The 27,134-nt window shown below is 38.7% G+C and overlaps 2 protein-coding genes across 12 annotated transcripts in view; one reads left to right on the top strand and one right to left on the bottom strand.

Moving 5' to 3' along the window:
* Positions 1 to 27,134, top strand: part of LOC134295553 (uncharacterized) — a 473,735-nt gene that overhangs the window by 70,637 nt on the left and 375,964 nt on the right. The window lies entirely within an intron of this gene.
* The window catches only part of kcnh7 (potassium voltage-gated channel subfamily H member 7), a 471,529-nt gene that overhangs the window by 435,493 nt on the left and 8,902 nt on the right, over positions 1 to 27,134 (bottom strand). The gene's annotated exons all lie outside the window — the stretch shown is intronic.

Here is a 27,134-nt window from a genome sequence, read left to right as displayed (position 1 = left end):
TTATTGACTATTCTAAAGCCTTCGACTGTGTGGATCATAATAAACTATGGTATATTTTTGGTGGTATGGGGACACCAAGTCACCTTGTCTGTCTCTTGAGAAATCTGTATAAAGACCAAGTAGCCACAGTAAGAACAGATCATGGAACAACAGACTCTCCAAGTCTCAGAGGAAGGCAAAGACAACCCCCCAGCTCTACACTGAATAAATACTGCCAATGAAATCCTGCCAAGATAGGTTTTCCTTGGGGTCACCATAACCCAGAAATGACTTGAAGGCACACAACAACAGGCTGAAGAGCAGATGCGAATTGTAAGGCTGTGACTTAGGGCTGCAGAAGAGGAGGAAGCGGAGGGGGGACCGAAAAGCATCAACCCAGGTAGAAACCAATTTGCCTCAAATTTGCAAAGGCTAAATATAAAGGTGCAAATTCAGTACGAATGCTTGTCATTTAAATGGGCAAACAATACATTTCACTATGAAAGGGAAGACTGAGACCAGACCTCCATTCACACTAGACAACTATACAATTATCTTTCCACTTTAATTGCCATGGTTCCATCCTATGAAATATTGGGATTGGCACTTTAGGAGGAAAGGATTTAGAGTTTCTCAGACATTTCACCAAACTACAAACCCAAGGATCCCTTAAAATGCAGTTAAGGTGGTTAAAGTGGAATCATAGCACTATATGTATGCAGTATGAAATGGTCCCCAGAACTTCGTAGTTGAGGGGCCCTTCCACACCGCCCTGTATCCCAGAATACCAAGGCAGAAAATCCCACAATATCTGCTTTGAACTGTGTTATCTGAGTCCACACTGCCATATATTCCAGTTGAAAGCAGATACTGTAATGTGGGATTTTATTCAGCTGTGTGGAAGGGGCATAAGAGAGGGGTATCTTCAAATAGACAGATACTTTTGATTCTCATTAGCAGCCAGTTGAGTGCTGAAGACATCAAGTGACGACAGCTATAAACAGTTAACAGGGCAAATCTAACAGGCACACAGTTAAAAGCTCTTCAGCCTGCATTGATCACATTGTTATTGATACAAAGAGGTAGGCAAAAAAGCAACTGCAACCAATGTTCTTAAAATACTCTGTAATAGGATGAAATGCTGAACTGTGAATCTAAAAATATTCCAACAACAATACTGATTTTAAGAATAATCACATTTTTAAAAGTAGAAAAGATTACTCTGTATGTCACACACATGCATCTTGTTTTGCATGTTATACTAATTCAATAGTGGGCCTTTTAATAGCACTGGGGAAAAAAACTGCTCCCCACTGAAATCTGCCTCTTCAAATAAATCTGAACTGGCACAGGGCTATCATTAGTACTGACTGGAATAAAAGCAATCTTCCTTGTGGGGAATTCACTCCTGCATATGAAGCCTATGGAAAAAAAAGAACAAACATTAACTACTGCTGCATGGAAGAGGAGGAGCTGAGAATTTTCCTGGGATCTCTCCTCTGACAAAAGATACTATAGCTGGCTCTCTACAATTGCGGGTTAAAATTTTGCACATTTGATTATTCACATATTTGTTATGTTCTCTATAAAGATCTCTAGATCCTCCAAGGCGACTTTATAGTCAACATCTATCAGAAGTTGACAATGGAGTTGTGCTGGAGTACTCAGAGAGTCCTAGAGAGAATACCACTAGGGGTCCTCAAACTTTTTAAGAAGAGGGCCAGTCTGCAATCCTTCAGACTGTTGAGGGGCTGAATTATCATTTGAAAAAAAAAATACGAACAAATTCCTATGCACACTGCAATGTCTTCTTTGTAGTGCAAAAAAAAACCCAAACAAAACAAAAAGAGAATGAACAATACAATATTTAAAAATAAAAACAATTGTAACCAACATAAACCTATCAGAATTTCAATGGGAAGTGTGGGCCTGCTTCTGGCCAATGAGATAGTCAAATTAGTTAGGATTGTTGTGTGCTTTCAAGACATTTCAGACTTTGTCTAAAACCTAAGTCTAAAACTGAGGATGGGGGCCAGGTAAATGGCCTTGGAGGGCCGCATCCGGCCCATGGGCCTTAGTTTGGGGACCTCTGCTCAAGGTCCTCCAGCACGACTTCTAGTTGCTCTAGAAGACTAGAAGTTCCTTGAGAGGTTTCCTCTCAGGCAAAAAAGTGTTTTTATTCACTATTTCCTCACTTACTGCCTGCTCTGCCCTCCCGGTATATGTCATGAAAGGGGAAGAGAGGGAAACATAGTAGTAGTCACGTTTTCTCCCCCTTAAACAGTTCTACTGTATTTAGATACTGCTGAGAGAGGAGATAGGCAAATGTGAAGTCCATCTTAATTTATTTTCCCCTGGAACCAAACAATGGAGTACAGGGAGGGGGCTAAGGGAAATAACCTGTGCTGTAATGAAAATACAGTAGAGTCTCACTTATCTAACACTCGCTTATCCAACGTTCTGGATTATCCAATGCATTTTTGTAGTCAATGTTTTCAATACATCATGATATTTTGGTGCTAAATTCGTAAATACAGTAATTACTATATAGCATTACTGCGTATTGAACTTCTTTTTCTGTCAAATTTGTTGTATAACATAATGTTTTGGTGCTGAATTTGTAAAATCATAACCTAATTTGATGTTTAATAGGCTTTTCCTTAATGTCTCCTTATTATCCAACATATTCACTTATCCAACATTCTGCCCATTTATGTTGGATAAGTGAGACTCTATTGTACTGTCTCACTTTACTTAATAGGAAGACTGCTCCTGTTAAAACTTGAGGTTCTGGGTTGGGTGTTGGACTAAGACCTTGGAGAGTACAGTTGGCCATGGAAACCCACACAGTGACTTTGGGCAAAGCTTCTCAGCTTCAGAGGAAGGCAAAAAAAGCACATCTGAATAAATCTTGCCAAGAAAACCCTGTAATAGGTTTGCCTCAGGGACCCCACATGTCAGAAATAACTTAAAGGCACAAAGCAGCAGCAACAACAACCAAAAGAAACACAGCAGCTAGCAATGCATGGACTAACAAAGCCTAGTTTAGATCAGATCTGGCAATTCGGAAAAATGTCCTTATTCAGCTCAGAATGATTCTGTTGCTATCTGATGCCGCTCAGGTCGTATTTCAAGTTGTATTCCAGAAAGCCAAACATCATACCTATCACCCAAAATGAACAAAACATCCAGCATTCTCCTGGCAAGCACCCAGTACTCATGTCTTATGGATGCCATAAAACTCTTAACCTTTATGCTTTTTGGGAAAGACTGGATCTGTCTTTTGATGCATTACCTTTAACATCATTCCCTCAGAACAATGAGGTTGGAGAGTCCTGGCAAAACCCCTCTGAATAGAAATGAGAGCTGTCAGTCAAATAAATGGAATTGTCCCTTATTCCTCTCCCCATCCCTCCGTATTTTCTTTATGTAGGATGCTTCAGAAGAAACTTCTGGAGACATACTGTCTGTGTGCTTTCCAATCAAATATGCCAACAAATCTTCAGAATCATATCCATCCCTCTTTGGACAAAACCCTATTTCAGCTTGGTATTTACTCTTACTAGTAAAAGAGTATCATCCAAATAGGATGGGGGACTGTGACTATGGCAGGGGACATTTTTCATCAATGTGGTGGTCTTCACCATTCCATTTGAGCCTGAAAATGAGCAAAATATTGCCATTTCTGATTGTGATTTCCAGATATTTTGAAGCCCCCAAGAACAGTAATTGAACTTTTGGGGGTTATCTTCACCCAACATCTTTTGGGGGGAGTGTTGTCAGGGATTGGGGCTGCAAACCTAATTTCGAGGCTGAAATCCTATATGTACTTATTCAAAAGTAAGTTTGATCTGGCATTATGGGGTTCCTTTTGTGTAAGCATACATAGGCTTGCCCTGCTAGTATTGTTATTAACTAAAGTATCTTGAGAAACTTAATGAAGTTTGCTTTTGTTCCTGTAGCTAGCAGCCCAAATGACAGAATATGTTATAGACCCATTACCTCATCTGCATGGTCATTTTTTCATTCCTATTTGCCATCAGAAATGAATCCACTTAAATTTAAATACTGTGCTACCAAAATATTCATAGATAAAGTTGTAATTCTGCCCAGGGCATCTGCTAATTATATAATTAAAGAGTCTATCAATTAAAGCGTTTATCATTTAGAAACACAATTTAAAATGGCACTGGAATTCTGAAGGACAATGCTCTTATCTAGAGTTGCCACATTCTTTTTCTTCTTTGATCTGTTCATTATAATATTTATCTAAACAACCACTGTGAAATTTAATACCAATGGTACTAAGTGCACAGATAATGAACACTAATAAAAATAATAAAGAAATAAAAGCTATTCAGCCATGGGAAGATGTGAATGAGCTTTGAGACATATACTTTTACTAATTAAAATGGCACTGAGGGTATTTTTGTTCATGGTATTCTTTCTATTAAAATAATGTCTCTCTCTCTTCTCAACGACTTACCATCATATTAGGAATTTGACATTTCATTTTGAATCTCACTACTGCCTATCATTCAGCACTATAGTTAGCCCTCTGTATCTTTGTAACTCTGGAGTGGGGAATGGTGACATCCCAGATGTTTTGGACTACAAATCCCAACACCCTCCTTAACTAGTTCTATTGGCTAGGATTGGTGGAAGGCCAAAACTTCTCTGTCACCTTTTAAATGGATGGATGGTAGTTGATGAGAAAGGAGGGGAGCCAGACCATCTTTTCCTTGAGTTCCAGTTTTTTCTGAGGTTAACTCAGAAACATAACAGAAGCTCTGTTAGATCACACAACATCTTATCTACTATCTTATCTAGTATCCTTTCCCCAACAATGGCTATCCAGGTGCTACTAGGATTCCCCACAAGCCCAACGTGAAGAAGAACTTCCTCACTGTGAGAGCTGTTTGGCAGGGGAACTCTCTGCCCCGGAGTGTGGTGGAGGCTTTTAAGCAGAGGCTGGCTGGCCATCTGTCCGGGGTGCTTTGAATGCAATTTCCTGCTTCTTGGCAGGGGGTTGGACTGGATGGCCCATGAGGTTTCTTCCAACTCTACTATTCTATGATTCTAGGATTGCAACCTTGTTCTTGCTCATGTTCCTTAACAACTTGCACTTCTCAGTAACACAAGTTGGCTCCATTATCTACTGTGTATTGGAAGCAACCATGAATAGTGACCACTGACAAAGTTATCTTCTCTGTATTTATCTAATTGACTGTGAAAAGACATTTTGCAGACAGCATGTTCAATTTCATACCTCCAAATATGTATACAAAGGATGGCAGCCTTATTTACTCACTAGTGAACAACTACCTTACTTGCCTACTGAGCAATAGACACTCAGGTATGCTTTCTTAGGATTACACTTAGCACTTTAATTACTACACCTGCGGTGTAATTACCCCTCCCTGATGACTTGATATTTTTTCTGCACCTTGGCCCAGATCTTTTGATCCAACTCATGTTTTTAACATTATTCTGTGTATTGACTTTTTATGACTGTTTTCCCATGTTGATGTTTTTTGGTTGGCTGATTTGTTTATTGTTTTTGCTTTGATTTTGTACTGTTGCGTCCGGGCATTGCCCCATGTAAGCCGCCCTGGGTCCCTCCGGGGAGATGGGGCGGGGTATAAGAATATAGTTGTTGTTGTTGTTGTTGTTGTTGTTGTTATTATTATTATTATTATTATTATTATTATTATTATTATTATTATTATTACCTTTTGGTGATTTCCTTCCAACAAATTATCCCATCCTTGAGTCTGAACCGGGGATCTGAATATTGAAAGTTACAGTAGAGTCTCACTTATCCAAGTCTTGCTTATCCAAGCCTCTGGATAATCCAAGCCATTTTTGTAGTCAATGTTTTCAATGTATCATGATATTTTGGTGCCAAATTCGTAAATACAGTAATTACTACATAGCATTACTGCGTACTGAACTACTTATTCTGTCAAATTTGTTGTATAACATGATGTTTGGGTGCTTCATTTGTAAAATCATAACCTAATTTGATGTGTAATAGGCTTTTCCTTAATGCCTTCTTATTATCCAAGATATTCGCTTATCCAAGCTTCTGTCGGCCCCTTTAGCTTGATAAGTGAGACTCTACTGTATTTCATAAGATGCTCTTGGTAAATAGCCAGGGGAGAGCGCGGATGAGCTCCGACTATCAGCTCCAGCTCCATGCGGGGACATGAGAGAAGCCTCCCACAAGGATGGTAAAACATCAAAACATCCGGGCGTCCCCTGGGCAACGTCCTTGTAGACAGCCAATTCTCTCACTCCAGAAGCAACTTGCAGTTTCTCAAGTCGCTCCTGACACGGAAAAAAAAATAGCCAGAGTGACCGATGCCATAGAGGAGTTGTGAAACTACAAGCAAGAGGGGAGCAGGAGGTGTTGACTGATTTTTGTGAATGAAAGCCAATATAGATTGCTATATAAGGCTTAAGTACACCCCGACGGCACTAATTCAAAGAGGAAGGAAGGCGATAAAGGAGTGTTCAAGTTCTTTAGACCGTGGGAAGATACATACAGGAGACAATGATGTGCCCCAGAGAAAGCTTGGGTGGTCTGTGGGCATGGGGAGGAGCAGATCAGAGACATCTTTCAGCATCCTTTGCTGCAAGATGAAAGCAGTGACAGTGAGAGAAGTGAAACAGAGGTCAGAAGTCCTCCTTTCTGCACTTGACCCAGATAAGGAAATCTAGGCAATGAACTTTTTCTTCTAATACAAGAAAAATGTAACCAGGGTTATCTCGCTCCCTATTCTCTCACACTCCAAAAAGAATGCCGCATAGTGTGAAGAGTGTTCCCATCCTTTGAAGATCTGTTTTCTGTACATCTTCAGTAATGCAGATGGAGTGCCGAGTAATGGAGTCCAGCCGTTTTGTAATTGCATGACAGCAGCTCCACAGGTCACTATCTTTCACTATAAGAAGGCTATCAGTTTAGTCACTCCCAAGGCTGAGATATTCTACTGCCTGAGACAAAAGAGAAGATTGTGCTCTTCCCTCCTCTCCTAGGTTCCCGGGTGAAATAAGGGACAAGGGAACCTCATCTACTTGGTTTTCCCCTGCCCCTCACCTGCATTGAGAAGTACACCAGATTGCTTATTTATTTTATTTATCTACATCACTTTTACCCCGCCTTCCTCCCCGAGGAGACTCAAAGCGGCTTGCAATAAATAGGCAAAAATTCAATGCCTAAAAACAATGTAAAAACAACAATTCATATAAAACAATCTACAAAACAACAATTCATTGTACTGCAATAGTGAGTCTTCCTTCAACACTGGCAATGAGAACACAACTTCCAGTTTACCTGAGAGCAACAAACAAGTTGAGAGGCATGGGTGAGTAGATGTATACAGCTTTGGCCTTCAAATGAGAGAAACAGTCTGAAGAAACCATTGACTGTAAACAATCATGTCAAGACCATTGCCCCACTTTAGGAAATTGACTGTGGATTAAGCATCAATGCATCTGGAAAAAAATAAGGCAACCTCAGGAGTTGGGCATTACACTGCCACTCTCTAAGCACATCTAACTCAAACTGGCTGCCACCACTGAATTTCCAACAGTAGCCGTGGTAGAAAATACCACTTACCCTTTAAGCAAGGTGTGTGCACCTCACTTGCATTGTTTATGAGTAAATTGTTGCTTCCAAGAATTTTCTGGCAAAGTTTTCTGGGAACTGTACAGCTGCTTACACAGCTCAAAGATATATACGGGAAAGCTGCATATGATCCATAGCACTAAGTGTTATCCAATCTGAAGAACAGGCTCAGGAGAAAATAGCAATAGTTTTATATTATAGAATGAGGCACTGAAACATTTATTAATTTATACAATCAATGGCACTTTCCAGTGCAATCAACACTTCAAAATTCTTCGTGAAGTAATGAAATTGGCCAAGTGGTGAAACTATTCCACTGAGAAACTTGATAACAGAAGTTTAAGAAGTCTGTTAGAGGGAATACTATCATGACAAAGCTGAGCGAAGGCTGTCTCTACTAGACAGAATTGTGCAAGGTCCCAGGTTCAAACCCCGGGAGCAGCGTGAGCGCCCGCTGTTAGCTCCAGCTCCTGCCAACCTAGCAGTTCGAAAACATGCAAGTGTGAGTAGATCAATAGGTACCGCTCCGGTGGGAAGGTAACGGCGCTCCATGCAGACATGCCGGCCACATGACCTTGGAGGTGTCTATGGACAACGCTGGCTCTTTGGCTTAGAAATGGAGATGAGCACCAACCCCCAGAGTCAGACATGACTGGACTTAACGTCAGGGGAAACCTTTACCTACTTTTACACTGTCTTTAAGATGTAGTGATCCTGTAAACCCACCTCAGGGCTGATTCATTTGACTCAATGTAAGTTGTAATAAGAGTAAAACTATTTAGAAACACTTGCACTTATTGGTTCCAAATAATTTGTCTCATTAACTTCAGTGGATCTTCTCAAGACAGGACTAACATGAGATTTAGCCAAATGATCTGGAACAGTGGTTCTCAACTTGGGGTCCCCAGATGTTTTTGGCCTTCAACTCCCAGAAATCCTAACAGCTGGTAAACTGGCTGGGATTTCTGGGAGTTGTAGGCCAAAAACATCTGGGAACCCCAGGTTGAGAACCACTGATTTGGAATCATTGGCTTTTTGTGGATTGAGGGTGACAGACAAGGGTGCAAGGAATAGAAAGACCAGCCTCCCTCTACTCCAATTCTTTTAAAATGTGTTGAACTACAACCTTTTAGGGAATGATGGGAGTCACTGTCTGGAGAGTATCTGATCATACATCAAGGTTGAGGGATGCAGTAGCAGCCCGAGAGTGATACAACTCACACAAATTTTTAGACATACACAATAACAGAAAATGGGCAATGCTATAAATCAAATGCATACGGAGTGCTTGTTATCTCCTCCTCCAAGGATCGGAATCATGCAACCTTCCAGATGTCGTTGACCTGGAAATCCAAGCATTCCTCACCATTAACAATGTTAGCAAGTTTTGTTGGAAATTGCAATTCCATAACTTCTGATGGGCCACACAGTCCCCATAACTCCGCTGTCCTAAAAATTAGAGCTTTGCAATCCATCTTGTGTTTTGTGGCAACAATAAAAATACTATCTTTTTTTTTAAGCAGTCAAGAGGAACAACTAGGATGATATCCAGAGGTAAGGGAAAAGGTATATTCATTGTATATCCCAGAGACTCAAAACAACCCATACATTTATTTGAATTAGGCTTTGCATATAGTGGGCACTAAAGGAAGTCAACCTAAGTATAAAATGTAAAGTGAAAAATCACAGCAACTGCAGAGGGTAATTTTTTTGTGTGTCACGAGCAACTTGAGAAACTGCAAGTTGCTTCTGGTGTGAGAGAATTGGCCGTCTGCAAGGACGTTGCCCAGGGGACGCCCGGATGTTTTGATGTTTTTACCATCCTTGTGGGAGGCTTCTCTCGTGTCCCCGCATGGAGCTGGAGCTGATAGAGGGAGCTCATCCGCACTCTCCCCGGGTTGGATTCGAACCTGGCAGCCTTCAGGTCAGCAACCCAACCTTCAAGGCACAAGGCTTTAACCCACTTTGCCACCGGAGGGTAAATATTTAGTGTGTTTATACCTTTGACTAGATATGGTGTTGTAACTACAAAGCTGAGAGAATGTTGTCTCTACTGGACAGAATTGTGTGGGTGTCATTGTCTTTAAAGTCTGTACGGCAAACCTCTAAAGTCCACCTCAGGACTGATTCATTTGCTAACACTGTCCTGGCATTAAAACTCACTCTGTAGTAATCATTATGTTTGCCAGGCTTTCCTAAGACGATTATTTTATGTATTCTCTGTCCAATCTATGCCAGGTCTCTGTTTGCAGAGAGAATTTCTTTTGGAGAAACTCCCAATATATCTAAAGAGCCTTTGCAGCCAGAACTGGAGAGGCTGGTCATTCAGAGGCCTAGGACACACTCTTCTGAAGGTGACGTAGACTCAACACAATGAAAACATTAGTGTGGCAGCAGTCTTGTTATTGGTGCTACAGGCATTATGCAGTGATCACACTAAAAACATTCTCAAACAGTTTTAACTTAATGTCTATCAAATATGTCCATTTTAAAGCTCCATCTTGATCAGAGATGGAAATCATGCAGCTCTACAGATAGACTGCAAGTAGGTTACAAAGCAAAGCATCCCTCATAACTGCGCTAGTTGGGGCTGCTGAAACTTGAATCCAATGGCATCTAGGGAGACATATCATTCCAATCCAATCTATGAATAGTTGTAGCTGCTACAAGGTTATCTGAAGGAATCCAAAAAGTAGCACATGGAACAATGGGTGACTGGATGTGTCGGCAAATGGGTTAATACTGGGCACCCTTTGATAGGACTCATTCTATGGTAGCAAAAATATATGCAAGCAAAATCTCAGAGCTCAGAGACGAATGGATACTGACATAATGAAACTACATCCACATCACAACATCCATCCAGATCCCACAAAATGGGATGGATACATTCTTTAAAGCAATGTGGATTTGTGCTTTATATGTTACAGGCAGTCAATAAAAAAATTGCCCAGGACAGGAACCAGAGGTCAGTTCCTCATCATATCAGCCCAGGCATAACAGCATGACTTGATCCAAATTATTTTGGCAACAGTTACCTTTAGCCATATGCATCTGGATGTTATTCAATTAAAGCCAATCGATGTCATACAATTTGGTTTAAGAAATTGATTTGCACAGCACCCAAAAGCATTTTTAGCATCTGTTGATAGTGTAATGGTCAACAGAATGCTGGTATTTCATTATAGTCTTACACAATTAATACAATGTATAAAATGCTCTGAATTACTACTAGATGGTTGAACTACTGCAAATCACTAATCTGGCTATGTAAACAGAGTAGGTAGAAAACTATCTGGGAACTAGGTTGGTTTATTCATGCAACCACACACGCACACACACACAAATCTTTGTGGCAAACCATACTATTCCACAGAAAAATAAATGGGTCTTCAGACTAACACATTTTACAATTAATATTTGTAGCACAAAAAATTCTATGTTTGGAGTAAGTTTTCTACAGTGAAGGAGGAGCCTGATACTGCATGTCTTTCATCAATAATAATTATAGCTAATGATCTTCTAATCACTGCTGCTACTTTCTCCTTATCGCCTTCAAGTTATTTCCAACGTATGGCAGTGGTGGCATCCTTGACAGCCAGGAACTCTTCAGGAGCTTTGCAGACAACTGCCATGATAAAAAGGGGTTACATAGGCCCAAACTGCCCACTTTTTCCTGCCCAAACTCCGGAGCATTCTCCGACAGGACTAAATTATTTAAGATGGTTTAACCCATGGTAATGACAAGACATCCCTAGTCATCGTGTAGACATTCAAAAGCAACTTCTCATCCATTGCAAATTATGATGCTTGCGTAAGAGAGGAGACATGATAGCCATGTACAAATATGTGAGGGGAAGTCATAGGGAGGAGGGAGAAAGCTTGTTTGCTGCTGCCCTGCAGACTAGGACACGGAACAATGGCTTCAAATTACAGGATAGGAGATTCCACCTGAACATTAGGAAGAACTTCCTCACTGTGAGAGCTGTTCAGCAGTGGAACTCTCTGCCCCAGAGGCTCCTTCTTTGGAGGCTTTTAAGCAGAGGCTGGATGGCCATCTGTCGAGGGTGCTTTGAACGAGATTTTCCTGCTTCTTGCAGGGGGTTGGACTGGATGGCCCATGAGGTCTCTTACAATTCTACGATTCTATGATCCCTATGACTCAAGGTTTACCACATCCAAAACGATAAGAAACCAGTAGAACAAGGCTGGACAGACTTCAGGCATCTGGAGTCTATTGTCTTTATGATATTGTCTGTATAAATTAGAGCTTGGAAGAGTACTTTTTTGGATTACAATTCCCAGAAACTCCCAGCCAGTTTGGCCACTGGTCATACCACTAGATACATTTTTGGAATTGTATTTCAGGCTCTGATGTAAAAATGTGTTGTATATGTCCACACAGTAGTCCAATCATTGGAAGAGTTGGCTGACAGCCTCTCTGAAACATTTGGAAATGTATGGCAAATGAACAAGGGCACAGCCATTCTTTTAGACAGCTACCATTCATTCTGTCTGGAGTTTGAGAGGAGATAGGAAGCTAATGGTACTGCTAACTCTACTTTCAATACCTGTCATGGGTTTGGCACAGGATTCTTTCTTAGCACCTGAGATTTCTTTTATCCTCTGATGGTCTCCAATCTGAATATTAGCCAGGTCTGATGATGTTTAGCTTCTGAAATCAGATGAGATTAGTGTATTCACGATGTTATAGTGTTATCTGCAGGAGAGTCTACAGGAGAACAAGAGGTGCAATTCAAAGTGAATGGTGAATAGTGGGCACTAAAGGAAGTCAACCTAAGTATAAAATGTAAAGTGAAAAATCACAGCAACTGCAGAGGGTAATTTTTGTGTGTGTCAGGAGTGATTTGAGAAATTGCAAGTTGCTTCTGGTGTGAGAGAATTGGCCATCTGCAAGGACGTTGCCCAGAAGACACCCGGATGTTTGATGTTTTACCATCCTTGTGGGAGGCTTTTCTCATGTTCCTGCATGGGGAGCTGGAGCTGTCAGAGGGAGCTCACCTACTCCCCCGGATTTGAACTGCCAACCTGTCTGTCAGCAGTCCTGCGCCTACACCACTGGGTGCTCATGTTGACAAAAAATAAAATTTCCCCAGGTATCAAGATACAGCTAATTTGAAGCTAACAACAAAGACCATTCTTAGTCTTCTGAGGAACATGGATGTCCAGAAATCACTTCAGCATCATCATGTAGAATGTCAGCCTTAGCAATATTAATCCAACCTGATCTTCTAACAAAAGGCATGACTAATAAGATGGCAGAGTATACAGCATCAAATGCAACTCATGATCTATCATTCCTTGAGCAGTTTTATATGATGGGGCTTTGTTAAAAGGTAAAGGTAAAGGTTTCCCCTGATGTTAAGTCCAGTCATGTCTGACTCAGGGGGTTGGTGCTCATCTCCATTTCTAAGCCGAAGAGCCGGCATTGTCCGTAGACACCTCCAAGGTCATGTGACCGGCATGACTGCATGGAGCGCTGTTACCTTCCCGCCGAGCGGTACCTATTGATCTACTCACATTTGCATGTTTTCGAACTGCTAGGTTGGCAGAAGCTGGAGCTAATAGCGGGCGCTCACTCCGCTCCCAGGATTTGAACCTGCGATCTTTCGGTCTGCAAGTTCAGCAGCTCAGTGCTGTAACACACTTTGCCACCGGGGCTTTGTTACAGGCCATTAATTTGAGCACTGAGCTTGACTGATAAAATATCATTCAGAACCCTAAAGGGAAGTCGTTGCGACAGCCTGGAATGAAAAGGCCATGTTGCATTTTCACTGTTTGGAGGTGGCTTTAATGTGGGAGACGAACCTTGCTAAGTCCGGTTGGTTAGACACTTTTTAAGGAATGTATGGAATTGTGATTTCCAATCTATGCGAATTTCCTATTAAAAGGCCATGAAGGAAAGCAGAAATATCTGAGTTACCTAGAAGTACCCTAGCAATTTTTCAGAATCTAGAATGGTTCAAGAAAATAAGTGTATTTAGTAGCTGACTTCTATAAGCCTGATGTAGCTAATATCAATGTGTAAGAATCAACTGCATTTTTATCATTCATTTTATGCAGACAACACTGAGTTATTGTGGTGGTTATTTTCTTTATTTTTATCCCACCCTTTTCCTGATATAGGGACTCAAGGGGGATAACAACAATTTTTTTCCATGTCAGGAGCAACTTGAGAAACTACAAGTCACTTCTGGTGTGAGAGAATTGGCTGTCTGCAAGGATTTTGCCCGGATGTTTTGATGTTTTTACCATCCCTGTGGGAGGCTTCTCTCATGTCCCTGCATGGAGGTGGAGCTGATAGAAGGAGCTCATCCGTGCTCTCCCTGGGTTGGATTCAAACCGGCAACCTTCAGGTCAGCAACCCAACCTTCAAGTCATCAGTTCTGCCAACTCAAGGGTTTAACCCACTGAGCCATTGGGGGGCTCCACAATAAATACAGTAGTCTCTCACTTAACCAACACAAACTGGCCTGCAGAATGTTAGATAAGTGAATATGTTGGATAATAAGGAGGGATTAAGGAAAAGCCTATTAAACATCAAATTAGGTTATGATTTTACAAATTAAGCACCAAAACATCATGTTATACAACAATTTTGACATAAAAAGTAGTTCAATATGCAGTAATGCTATGCAGTGATTACTGTATTTACGAATTTAGCACCAAAATATCACGATGTATTGAAAACATCGACTACAAAAATGCATTGGATAATCCAGAACGTTGGATAAGCGAATGTTGGATAAGTGAGACTCTACTGTAACAAAACAATGCTAATTGAGATTGTGTTAGTTGATAGATCAATGCTCTGACTTTGTTTAAGACAATATCCTATGTTCTTACAAGCAACAGCAAACAATCTCTATTTATGCGTCTTACCACGAGGTCTTTCATGAGCTAATAAAAATCAATAAGAATATATCAAGATCCCACCTCACTTAGTTAAATGAGGCTAAATGAGGCAAACACTTCCATGTGCAAAAGTGACAACTAAAAATGAGATGAGAATAAATTGATTCCTCTGCTCTTAAAATGATTGACTAGGAAGTCTGTTTATCTCTCAGTTTGCCCAGTCAAGCCTAGCAGGTTGCACAACACAGTGTAAGATGGCAGCAATACTCTTGTATTTTGTGGGATACAAAAAGAACTGTCAGGAATAATTATTTCCTGCTATCATTTTCCCTCTTGCTATGTCCTGCCCTTGTGTTTCTCTCTTCACGAAGCCACCCTGGTTTGCACAGCTTACATTCAGCAACTTCCCTCACCTGTCAATTCCCGGACTTCATAGGCTGGCATCTGCTCAGGTACGGACTACTTTGATCATTTCAGTACACCCCTCACACGCAAAAAAGGATGGGAAGAGCACAATACCCCTCAAATTCATACACAAATCCATCCTTGCTCGCCTGCATAATTATAGTTTTTATGTCAAAGCGTTACAGCTTTTATCACCTCAAGCACTATTTTACAGCTGTCAAGAATGATTTATGCAATAATGACTTAAACAGAGAAATTGGAGTCCTTGGAGGAAGAGCTGTCATTTTTTTCCAGGGCAAATAATGTTATTAAAACCAAAAATATATATTGATATGCTCTGTAAACACTCTCTTACCTCCAAAGGAAAGTAATCAAATTGGTCTCTTAAGATAAACCAATTGTAGTGAGGCTGTTATGAAGCTGATGAGGAGGAACACTGGGTTCTGTTACTATGAATTCAAATAGCTGCTAATGCCTTTTGCACAAGTCTGGGAAATGTTTTATTTAGTCCTACATCATCATTGGATTTTCATATGCTTCTGTAGTTTAACCCTCCTGGTTGTCCAGTTTATGTAAGATACAATAGAGTCTCGCTTATCCAACGTTCTGGATTATCCAACACATTTTTGTAGCCAATGTTTTCAATACATCGTGATATTTTGGTGCTAAATTCATAGATACAGTAATTACTACATAGCATTACTGCATATTGAACTACTTTTTCTGTCAAATTTGTTGTATAACATGATGTTTTGGTGCTTAATTTGTAAAATCATAACCTAATCTGATGTGTAATAGGCTTTTCCTTAATCCCTCCTTATTATCCAACATATTCGCTTATCCAACATTCTGCTGGCCCGTTTATGTTGGATAAGTGAGACTCTACTGTACTTGCAACAAAACCAATGCAGATATTTTTGCGATTAGCAATAGGCCCACGTATATCAGCAGTCTTAGCCATGAGGCAAAGTGAGTTTGCCACTTCAGGCAGCAGATTTGGAAAGAAAAGTATTAGTTATTTAATTACTTAATGCTATATTTGTGCTGTCAGAAAAGGGCAAGAAACACTTGTGAGGTTTTCTACATCATTCAGCCAAAGAACATAGCTGGTTTTAGGTATTATAACAGTAGACTCCCAGTTAACTGTCACTCATGGGGATTGGGAGATGCCAGATAAATGTAGTTTCTCATTGCTGTTTTGTATTTATCTATGTTTTGTTTTGATGGATCATTTGTATTGGTATCTAGGGCATTGGCCCCATGTGTAAGCTGTCCCGAGCCCCATTTGGGAGAGGGTCGCGGGGTATAAAAATAAAGTTGTTTTTTTAGTACATTAAGAATAGTTTTTAATGTATTTCCTTAGATGGTAGAATATAAATGCCTGCATTTCAGGCAGAATTATCCTATGGTCTGTTGTATCACTTTTTATTTTAGGAATGTTCTTTTATTAAATAAAATAAAGCATAATAAATTATAATATGCAGGCAGTGAGTCAGAGCATTTCTACAAATATATAGACTAGGATGTCTTAATGAAAATACCAATATTGAATCCATCCTGTTCTAATTATACTATCTATTGTTCCAGAGGTCATCGAAAATATACTATTTTAGGAGTAAGAACATGATTTATTACTAGCCTTAAAGAAATATAGACTTATCATAAATGCACGTTATATTATTCTTCTATATCTCTCTGCTAACCAAATGATGACATACTGCTTGGAAATCCTGACTATTTGTATTATTATTATTATTATTATTATTATTATTATTATTATTATTATTATTATTATTATATTTTCCAACTGTTGTACTGGAACAACAATGATTGTTTAGTTTAACTTTAACAGTTTTTGGCAGTTCTTTGTTAGAACATTACCAATGTCAGCTGCTTCTAACCTAGCGATTTTAATCAAAGTGTTTAATGCCAGTGCTAATGCTTTTTTGCTTTTGCTTTTTGGTGTGTTTCTTTGCCAAGTACTTTGCCATTTTTATATCGCCATTTGTTCAGATTAATTTATTTTATTTTTTATATAAATATGGACACTTTACCTTTGTTTTTGGTTTTTGGTTTTTTTTCTCTCTCTCCCTCTTTGATCCTTTTTTAATCACAGTTTTCCTACTTTCTATACAATCAAATGTTCTCACTCTTTTGATGTTAATTTACTCTATCTTATAAGGTAAAACTTCAATAAAATATATTTTTAAAAAAAATAAAAATAATAAAGTTGTTGTTGTTTTTTGTTGTTGTTATTATTATTATTGCTTGAGTGTAACTATTAAAATATGCTGAGCAAATGCTATATTCCATACTATACCACACTATAAGCTATTCATTGATTTGCTATTAATATTGAAATACAGTAATTAAAAGCTAATTAAGACAAACAGAACTTAATGTAGTACTGTTATAGGTAAAGGTAAACGTTTTCCCCTGACGTTAAGTCCAGTCGTGCCCGATTCTATGGGTTGGTGCTCATCTCCATTTCTAAGCCGAAGAGCCGGCATTGTCCACAGACACCTCCAAGGTCATGTGGCCGGCATGACTTCATGGAGCGCTGTCACCTTCCCACCTATTGATCTACTCACATTTGCATGTTTTCGAACTGCTAGGTTGGCAAAAGCTGGGGCAAATAGCGGGAGCTTACCCCGCTCCCCGGATTCGAACCAGTGACCTTTCGGTCAGCAAGTTCTGCAGCTCAGCGGGAAAACAGCTCAAGTATTTTTTCTTCCATTTCTTTTTGTGGATTATTTGAATTCCTGTTAACTGAGTGTCTACTGTACCTTGAATTGGATAGGTGGGCATATCACCTGATGACGTGCCTTAGGCAGCGGAGTATCGTTGCCTGACTCTGACTGAGATGTACAATAACCTTTTGCTTCTTTAATCCACCCAAGACGAATAGCTCGTAGCATGAAGTGAATGAGTCTGTTAGAAAAAGATGTGGGAATCGGACATCAAGATGATATATACATGCAGTTTAAAGGGCATTCTGTAATGCGAGGATCAGTTTCCCGCTGGGTACATGTATAACTCTCAGCAATATTTTTTCAAGGACTGTGGAAGTTTCCCTGTGTGTCACTTCAATTGGATCAATTGCTTGTGACATGGACATCCTTAAATCCTCTCATTAAAATCTCTTCTTTTCTGCCTAACCTGCTGCAAATTGTTCCTGTAATAGTAAAAAAAAAATCCCAGGAGCTGAATCTTTTACTGAAAGGTAGGAAAGTTATTAATTTTCATAATTCTCTTTTAAAGAAATATATGCATAAAATAACAACGGTCTGGCTAGCACACAGATCAATTTCCTAAATTCCAGCAGAGACATGGAAAAGCACTCATGAACTTCCAACTAATCCATGAAGATCTTCAAGGCTGCAAATTTAAGGAGTAATGAAAGCTACTGTTTGAATTACAACTTTCCAGAAATGTAGATCACAATTCAACATGTTTACAGAAGAGTAAGCCCTACTGAAATCATTGGGACTTGCTTCTGAGAGGAGGAAATGCCTAGAGAAGGAGATGCCAACATTTCATGTAAACGTTTGCACTGAGAATTATCTGTCACTGTCGTATAGAAAATAAGTACTAGTATTACAGATTGGGCCAAGTCAGGCTGGAATATATTTGCTGCAATCACATAAACTTGCATAACCCATTGAAGTTTCTAAAATAAGTACATGATATCAAGACCCTATTGCAGCCACTGAACCTAGTTATACAGTTTCCATTTTTTGAGAGGGGGTGGCATGTTGTACATATTTTATTTTATTTGGAAATACTATGGTGAGCAGCTGCTGCAATAAATCACTCTGACCATGAGGTCATGAGTTCGAGGCCAGGACATGGCGGGGTGAACACCTGTAAATTAAAAATTTAAAAAATAGCCCCTGCTAGTTGCTGACCTAGCAACCCGAAAGATAGTTGTATCTATGAAGTAGGAAATAAGGTACCACTTATAAAAGTGGGGAGGCAAGTTTAACTAATTTAGGACGTTGGAATGAGGAAGTGAGGAAGTGCCGTCAGAGTGGATGATGAAGCAGCTGCTCCCCCCTGTCGCCAGAATCGAACATCCCCTCAGGAGAAGGTTAAATTGCCTCTGCGTCTGTCTGTCTCTGTCTCGGTTCGATGTGTTTATGGGCATTGAATGTTTGCCCTATATGTATATAATGTGATCCGCCCTGAGTCACCTTTGGGGTGAGAAGGGCGGAATATAAATACTGTAAATAAATATGGTCCACAATCCAGGAATTGCCCTTTGTTCAAAGTAATACAGGTTTGGTATCCCTGATCTGAAATGCTTGGGACCAAAAATGTTTTAGATTTCAGATTTTTTTCCCCCCCAGATTTAGGGGGTAGTTTGGAATATTTGCAATATCTTGGAGATAAGATGCAAGTTTAAATCCATATTTCATATGCATAGCCTGGAAGCAATTTTATATGCAATATATTTGTACAAGAAATAAAGTGTGCATACATAGAACCCTATCTCAGTGGACAATTTGAGTAAGCAGTCCCACCAGATACTCAGTTCGCTTAAATCTCATTATCAGTTATTGCACTTTATCACTTTATGGTTTTAGTGTTTACTGAGATTGCTCCTCCAACCCTATTTTTGATCGCTCTTATACCTCCTAGGAGCCTTATTCAGGGTTCTAGACAATTTTACCCTCTGAATGTTTAGTTATTATTATTGTCCTGGTTTTAATTCTGTTGATGTGTTTTTACTGTTTTATGTAGTTCTGTGTTTTAACTTGTGTTGTTGGGCTTGTCCCCATGTGAGCCGCCCCGAGTCCCTTCATGGAGATGGAGACAGGATAAAAAAGTAAAGTTATTATTATTATATTATTATAATTTCAGAATTTGGAGCTGTTTTGATTTCTGTATCAGGAATACACCCAACTTCTATGTTAAATGTTACATCTTAAAAGATTGCTTTGAAAGTAATACATTAGTAAATCTTAGTAAATAACTAGTTCCTAAAAGGTTGCCTTTTCATTACATTTTTATAATTTAAAAATACAAAAATGACCCAAAAAAATCCAGAATTTCCCCAAACAAACCACACAAAAACACAGTAAAAGTAACAAGTGAATGTCATTTTGCTATACAAAAGGTAACATAACCTATCATGACAGTGTTGTGTGAAAAAAGGATTCTTTCACTGTCACCAAAGTATGTGTTGTCAGTTGCAGCCTTGTTACTCATAATGTGTTATTTCTATCTATCTTTTTCTAGACCACAGGCTTTTAGCTAAACATTTCAACCTTTACAGAGAGATGAACAAGTAAAATTTTCCTTCCAGGGCCTCCTACCTTTGAGGCCACACTAAATAGTGATTGATGGCTCTTTCAGTTATGTCTGGATATGCACTACTATAGAATCCAGTTTCTGCATTTGGATTGTCTAATATGAACTGGATTATATAAGTACACCCGGCAAACAGAGGCCAGCACTTTGCTGCTAGTAGCTACTCTAGTGGTTGTACTTTTTCTAGGGTTGCAATGCAGTGATGAAAAGGGAAAACAGACAACATCTCTAAACTTGAAGTAGCCCACAACATTTCTCCAGTGTCTGATTTTCTGCATAGCCAACACACTAGGGGACCTTTCCCTTCCTGCATCACCACTATTCCAGCCACTATATTACACATTTTAGACCAGGGGTCCCCAAACTTTTAAAGCGGAGGGCCGGTCCACAATCTTTCAGACTGTGGAGGGGCCAAATTATCATTTGGGGAAAAAAAATCCGAACAAATTCCTATGCACACTGCACATGTCTTATTTGTAGTGCAAAACAACAACAGCAATGAAAGAACAATACTATATTTAAAAATGAAAACAACTGTAACCAACATAAACCTATCAGGATTTTAATGGGAAGTGTGGGCCTGCTTCTGGCCAATGAGATAGTCAAGTTAATTAGGATTGTTGTTGTTGTTGTTGTTGTTGTTGTTGTTGTTGTTGTTGTTGTTGTGTGCCTTCAAGTCATTTCAGACTTTGGGTGAGCCTATGTCTAAAATTATTTATTTATTCATCTACTACATTTATTTATTACATTTATATCCCACCCTTCTCACCCTGAAGGGGACTCAGAGCAGCTGTATGTACATAGAATATATTATTTTATTAGCATTGCACAATATTAGCATTATATATTACTATATTGAACTATACTACTATACTGTAATATTATATGTAATATATAATATATAATTAATATTATTATATGGTATTATTATTTGTATTATATCGTATAACATTATAATATTATTATCAGTATTATATGTATATACAATATATTATATTATTACAATGATATAAAATATTATATTATAAAACTGAGGGCGGGGGCCAGGTAAATGACCTTGGAGGGCCGCATCCGGCCCCCGGGCCTTAGTTTGGGGACCCCTGTTTTAGACCATGTGAAGATTATCTTAATTGTTTCAGAGTTTTAATGAACCCCATGAAAGAGATTTCATTTACAAACATCAAGCAAAAGATTTTTTCTATAGGCATTTTCTATGCCTACCAATGCAAATCTGTGAAGCCCTTCATTTAAATAGGATTCACTATTATCTGCAGTTTTGCAAATTCACATCAAGTCCAGGAACATATCCCCCATGAATACTGAGGTTCTACTATATTTAAGAGGATTTTAAGTTACCCTAAGAGTTTTGATAAACACTGTCTCCCATATATATTGTTGTTGTTTTGATGAGCTTTCAAGTCAAGTCTGACTTATCACGAGCCTAGTGTCTTTGGTAAGATTAGCTCACAAGAAATTTGTCATTGCCTTCCTTTTAGGATTAAAGTGTATGATGTTCCCAAAGTCATGTGGTGGTTTTTTTTATCATTCAGCAAGAATTCAAACTGTGGTCTACCAGAGTCCTGGCCCAATATCCAAATTGCTTTACCATGCTGGCTTTCACATCATTTAGTTCTCTGATTTATTATGTTTTACTTTAAGTGATATTATTATTATTATTATTATTATTATTATTATTATTATTATTATTATTATTATTTCATTTTTTCCCATGGGTGGGATTCAAAGCAGTGTACAACATATAAAATTCATACAAGTACAGTACATCCAACCACAATACATAATCAGTTAAAACTTCATAGGTAGTAAAGGTAAAGGTTTCCCCCTGATGTTAAGTCTAGTCGTATCTGACTCTGAGGGTTGGTGCTCATCTCCATTTCTAAGCCAAAGAGCCGGCATTGTCTGTAGACACCTCCAAGGTCATGTGGCCGGCATGACTGCATGGAGTGCCATTACCTTCCAGCCGGAGCGGTACCTATTGATCTACTCACAGTTTTCAAACTGCTAGGTTGGCAGAAGCTGGAGCTGACAGCGGATTTACTCCCCGGATTCGAAGCTCCGACCTTTCAGTCAGCAAATTCAGCAACTCAGTGGTTTAACCCACTGCGCCATCGAGGGCTCCCATTAAACATCATATTCTGATATAAAAACCCAATTACAGCAATCACCATTTAAAGATATCCAAAACTTAGTGGCATTATTATCTCCATGTGAAAGTTGCCCTAAAGAACTCTATTTGGTATCTGATAAACGGTTTGTCCTGTGTTGTCTGTGACTTTGCTATTTTCTTCATCCTAGTAGAAAGTTTTTATACACCTCTGCTCAAACAAGTAGTGAATAATGACACAGAATCACCTCTGAGAAGCAGGAATGGTGAACTTTTGTTCCTCCAGATGTTTCACATTTGAATGCCCATCACTTTTAATCAGCTCAGCCAATGATAAAGAATTGTGTGAGTTTAGCCCGATACATCTGGAAGACCAGATGTTTCCACTCTTGCAATGAAGCAATGCAAAGATATCTACATTGCAATGCAAATGTCACAAAAGGCATTGAGACAGTTCAGAAAATGTTTATATTTCCCCTATCAGCACTATAATATTATGAATGAGTTCATGTGCGTACATTTGTAACATATTTAAAATATTTTATTTAATTACACCATTCAATTATACCACAGTGTATAGAATGCACTGCAATGCACTCAAAATCCAGAATTTTGTCCAGTTGTTTCCTCTCATTTTGTGTTCATACTATGCTGCTCTTGTAGTTTGTGTGGTACAGTAGAGTCTCACTTATCCAACATAAACGGGCCAGCAGAACGTTGGATAAGCGAATATGTTGGATAACAAGGAGAGATTAAGGAGAAGTCTACTAAACACCAAATTAGGTTATGATTTTACAAATTAAGCACCAAAACGTCATGTTATACAACAAATTTGACAGAAAAAGTAGTTCAATATGCAGTAATGCCACATAGTAATTACTGTATTTACGAATTTAGCACAAAAATATCTACTCTACTGTACTTGCAAAAGAGATTCTCAGAAGTGTAAAAAGCCAAACCCCCAACTACGGATGAGTGAGAAGTGTTCATTTCCAGAATTAGAACATGAAGTGGAAAATGTTTTGATGTCAACATATCTGCACTTTCCCAAAGACTGTGACGCAGTTCACAAGCACACTCTAGAAAATGTATATATTTTGGAAGGTGTGAGACAAAAAGGGTACGCATATGTGTTGATAAGGGGAAAAACATATGAAATATCTCGGTTCTTAGTTTGGTGAGAAAAATGCTTACGGAACATTTAAAAAATATATAGACATTTGTATTTGCAAAGCATAGACAAAAACATGCATGTGACAAAGCATTGTGCAGAATAACTAAAACAAACCCAGCAATTTAATGAGGGAAGAATATGAAATGAATTTCACATTGGAAAAAGAAAACGGTGAGCAAAATCAAGCATGAGAGATTCAGCCATCTCTGCCCTCAACTTGGATTTTTCTTAGTTCTTTGGAATAACAAGATAGCAAACAAAGAGAACAAGTGTGGTGTATTGCTGGATTTAGATCAAGGAACTCTAGGAATAAATCGTCCTTCAGCCATTAAGCCCACTATCTGATTTTTGTGTTATTTACCATGGTCCTATTTGCATGACAGTTCTGTATTGGCTATAAATGTCATGGATTCTCTAATGACATGCTGAGAGCTATAGGAAGATAAGATCAATGAAAACTATTTGTCAGATCCTTAGTCTATCTAGCAGGACTAACACAAAGGGAATGGATAATATGTCCTCATAGACCTGCATGTGTCTGTGCAAAAGGAAGTTCAATAAAGTTCAATGACACTCCTCCCCAGAAAAGTGTATTTGGCACCATAAACTGTGATCCTTAAACACACCTACTTTAGAACAAATCCCATCAGGCTTAAAAGGATTGCTGCTATCTATATATATAAAAGAGTGATGGCATCAGGGCAGCGGACAAAACAACAAAACTACAGGCCCCCCAACCTCGAAATTTGACAACACAACCTATCACTCACAGCTCTAGGTTGATACAACAAAAAGAAAAGAAAAATCAAGTCCTAATTACAGGGAGAGGAATAATAGTTTTTATCCAATTGCTGCCAGTTAGAAGGCTAAGCTCCGCCCACTTGGTCTCCTAGCAAATCTACTCAGCCCAGGGGACAGGCATAGTTAGGCCTCACTTAGGCCTTTCCCACAGATTATCAGATTTTAACTGGATTATTTGGCAGTGTAGACTCAAGGCCCTTCCACATCTATATAATCCATTTAGAATCTTATATTATCTGCTTTGAACTGGATTATCTTGACTCCACACTGCCATATAATCCACTTCAGTGTGCATACTAAACATAAAGACAACCATACAATAGACATTCAATACCACCACTACCTCAACAATTTCTCACCAACACCACCAGACAACACCACAGCAACGCGTGGCCAGGTACAGCTAGTGATACCATATTTCTGTTGTGTATATATGTGCTAGTTCTCAATCTCACCGCCATCAAAGGGTTGTTGTGAAGATAAGCATTGGGCAACCACATACATATATCAGAACTGGGGAATGTGTATTCCTCTAAACATCATTTGACTACATTGCCCATCACCCATACCTGATATAGTTCAGTTAACATGACAGATGGGAGGATTTACAGTCCAACTAAATCCCAACAAACATACTATCCCTATCAGCATTACATATGTTACCTCAGGCATCCTGAAAGCAGCCACCAGACACCAAGTGTCACAAAATAAAGAAATGTACGCACTGAAGAACTTGGAAGAACAAAATACAAATGGAACAGAAACACATTCTCATTCATTGAAAATTACAGCCAGTTTTGGATCAACAGCTACGTTTTTTCAATGCTTTGAAAGGGACCGGATTCTTTTAAAATGCTTTGAAAAGGACTGGATCCAGAGTATATACAGTAGAGTCTCACTTATTCAAGCCTTGCTTATCCAAGCTTCTGGATTATCCAAGCCATTTTTGTAGTCCATGTTTTCAATATATTGTGATATTTTGGTGCTAAATTCGTAAATACAGTAATTACAACATATTTACAATATTACTGCGTATTGAACTACTTTTTCTGTCCAATTTGTTGTATAACATGATGTTTTGGTGCTTAATTTGTAAAACCATAACCTAATTTGATGTTTAATAGGCTTTTACCTTAATCCCTCCTTATTATCCAAGATATTCACTTATCCAAGCATCTGCTGGTCCGTTTAGCTTGGATAAGTGAGACTCTACTGTATATTTTCCCCTGTAAGGAACTTTTATAGTCTTGCTACCATCAGGCATCACCCTATTCCTCCATGTGAAAGATTTGAGAGCTCCATTTGCCATGGTCACTTTAAAACATGATTTATTCTCTGTTGTCGCAATTCTCAGATGAATGGAAACTGGGGGTTGGCAGGTCTCCAAAGCTAATTAAAGCTCCCAATTTGAATATAAGAGCTTCCTTTGCATTTCCCCTTTGAATACACAGCCACAACACATACAAAAAATAGAGTATACAACATGCTTATGTATTATTCTGACTTGTTTAACATCTGACTTAGAATGCTTAATAATCAGAAAAGAAAACGTATCTAAACCTTCAGGAACAATTACCCCCCTCATTGGGATACATCCTGGCAAATGAAAATCCATACTGAGTTTCCTTGAGGTTTCACCTCCAAATGCAGAACACCGTATTATTACTTGTTCAGTGCCGTGACTATTTATGTAAAGTGTGTTTTTGTTCAGTCTGGAGTCTCATTTTAACTGTGTGTATCTACATCAATTTATCTATGCCTGCAGCTTCTATTTGAAACAGGTAGATTCATTTTTATTTTTTCCCAAGTAATTACTCAGTATACGAATCAGTATGAGTGAGTGTTGATGTTATAATTACAGTAGGGAAACACTACTGTTATTTACATTGCTGGGTCTCTTATTCATTTAGTTCAAATATGTATCCACAGCCGCTTCTTTCCCTCCATGATATCAAACAAAAATCCATGCAGAAGCTAGATTCACACATTCACTGGATAAATCTTTTCTTTTAATTCAATGAAGTCAGTGCCCAGATATTTATGGTATAAGCAATATAACAAAACCTGATTCCTATATCTTTTCTTATTTAAATACCATCTCAGTTTCCATAAATGTAACAAATGACATAATAAAGTGATGGAAAATAAATTATTCTATAATTCTGATTCTATAAAGAGGACATTTGGGAAACCTGAATTTAGACCTTAGATCTGTCCTGGACTTGTCACAATCCTTGTCTGTAGGTACACAAGTTTTAAATGTTTACTACAGTGTATTTTGACCACAGTCACTCAATCATTTTTAAGCTGCCATTTGCTTAGTCCTATTTTTCCATCCAAAAAGCGGAGACAGTAATGACATGCGTCATGAATGAATCAAAGGTCAGTTAATACAATACGGATGAATTAGCTACAACTGCCAAACCTCTTTGTCCATGAAATACATTAAAATACATTTATAAAAGCTAATAACACAACAATCATCATAGTCATCAATCAAAAGATAGTTATATAAGTTTAGCATTCACATATCCAACATTTGCTCTAACATATAATATTTGATGTATATGCCTGTACACCTGATCTATCTATCTGTCACACACACCCATATACACAACTTCTGCACACGCACTAAGTTGGCATATTTTCTTCATTTCTTTTTAAAGTTATTTACTAAATTTGAATTTACCATTCAAGCAACTATTTTACATCACTTCTTACAACACCAACCCAGCTTTGGATATAAACCAATCCTAAGCCATTGAAATAGCAAGTAGGCCTATAAACTTCAGACAAAAGTAACAGCTTGGTTCAGAAAGCCTAGTAAGAAG

This window comes from Anolis carolinensis, chromosome 1 (genome assembly GCF_035594765.1).
Source record: "Anolis carolinensis isolate JA03-04 chromosome 1, rAnoCar3.1.pri, whole genome shotgun sequence".
Lineage (NCBI taxonomy): Eukaryota > Metazoa > Chordata > Lepidosauria > Squamata > Dactyloidae > Anolis > Anolis carolinensis.
This window is presented reverse-complemented; position numbering and strand designations above follow the sequence as displayed.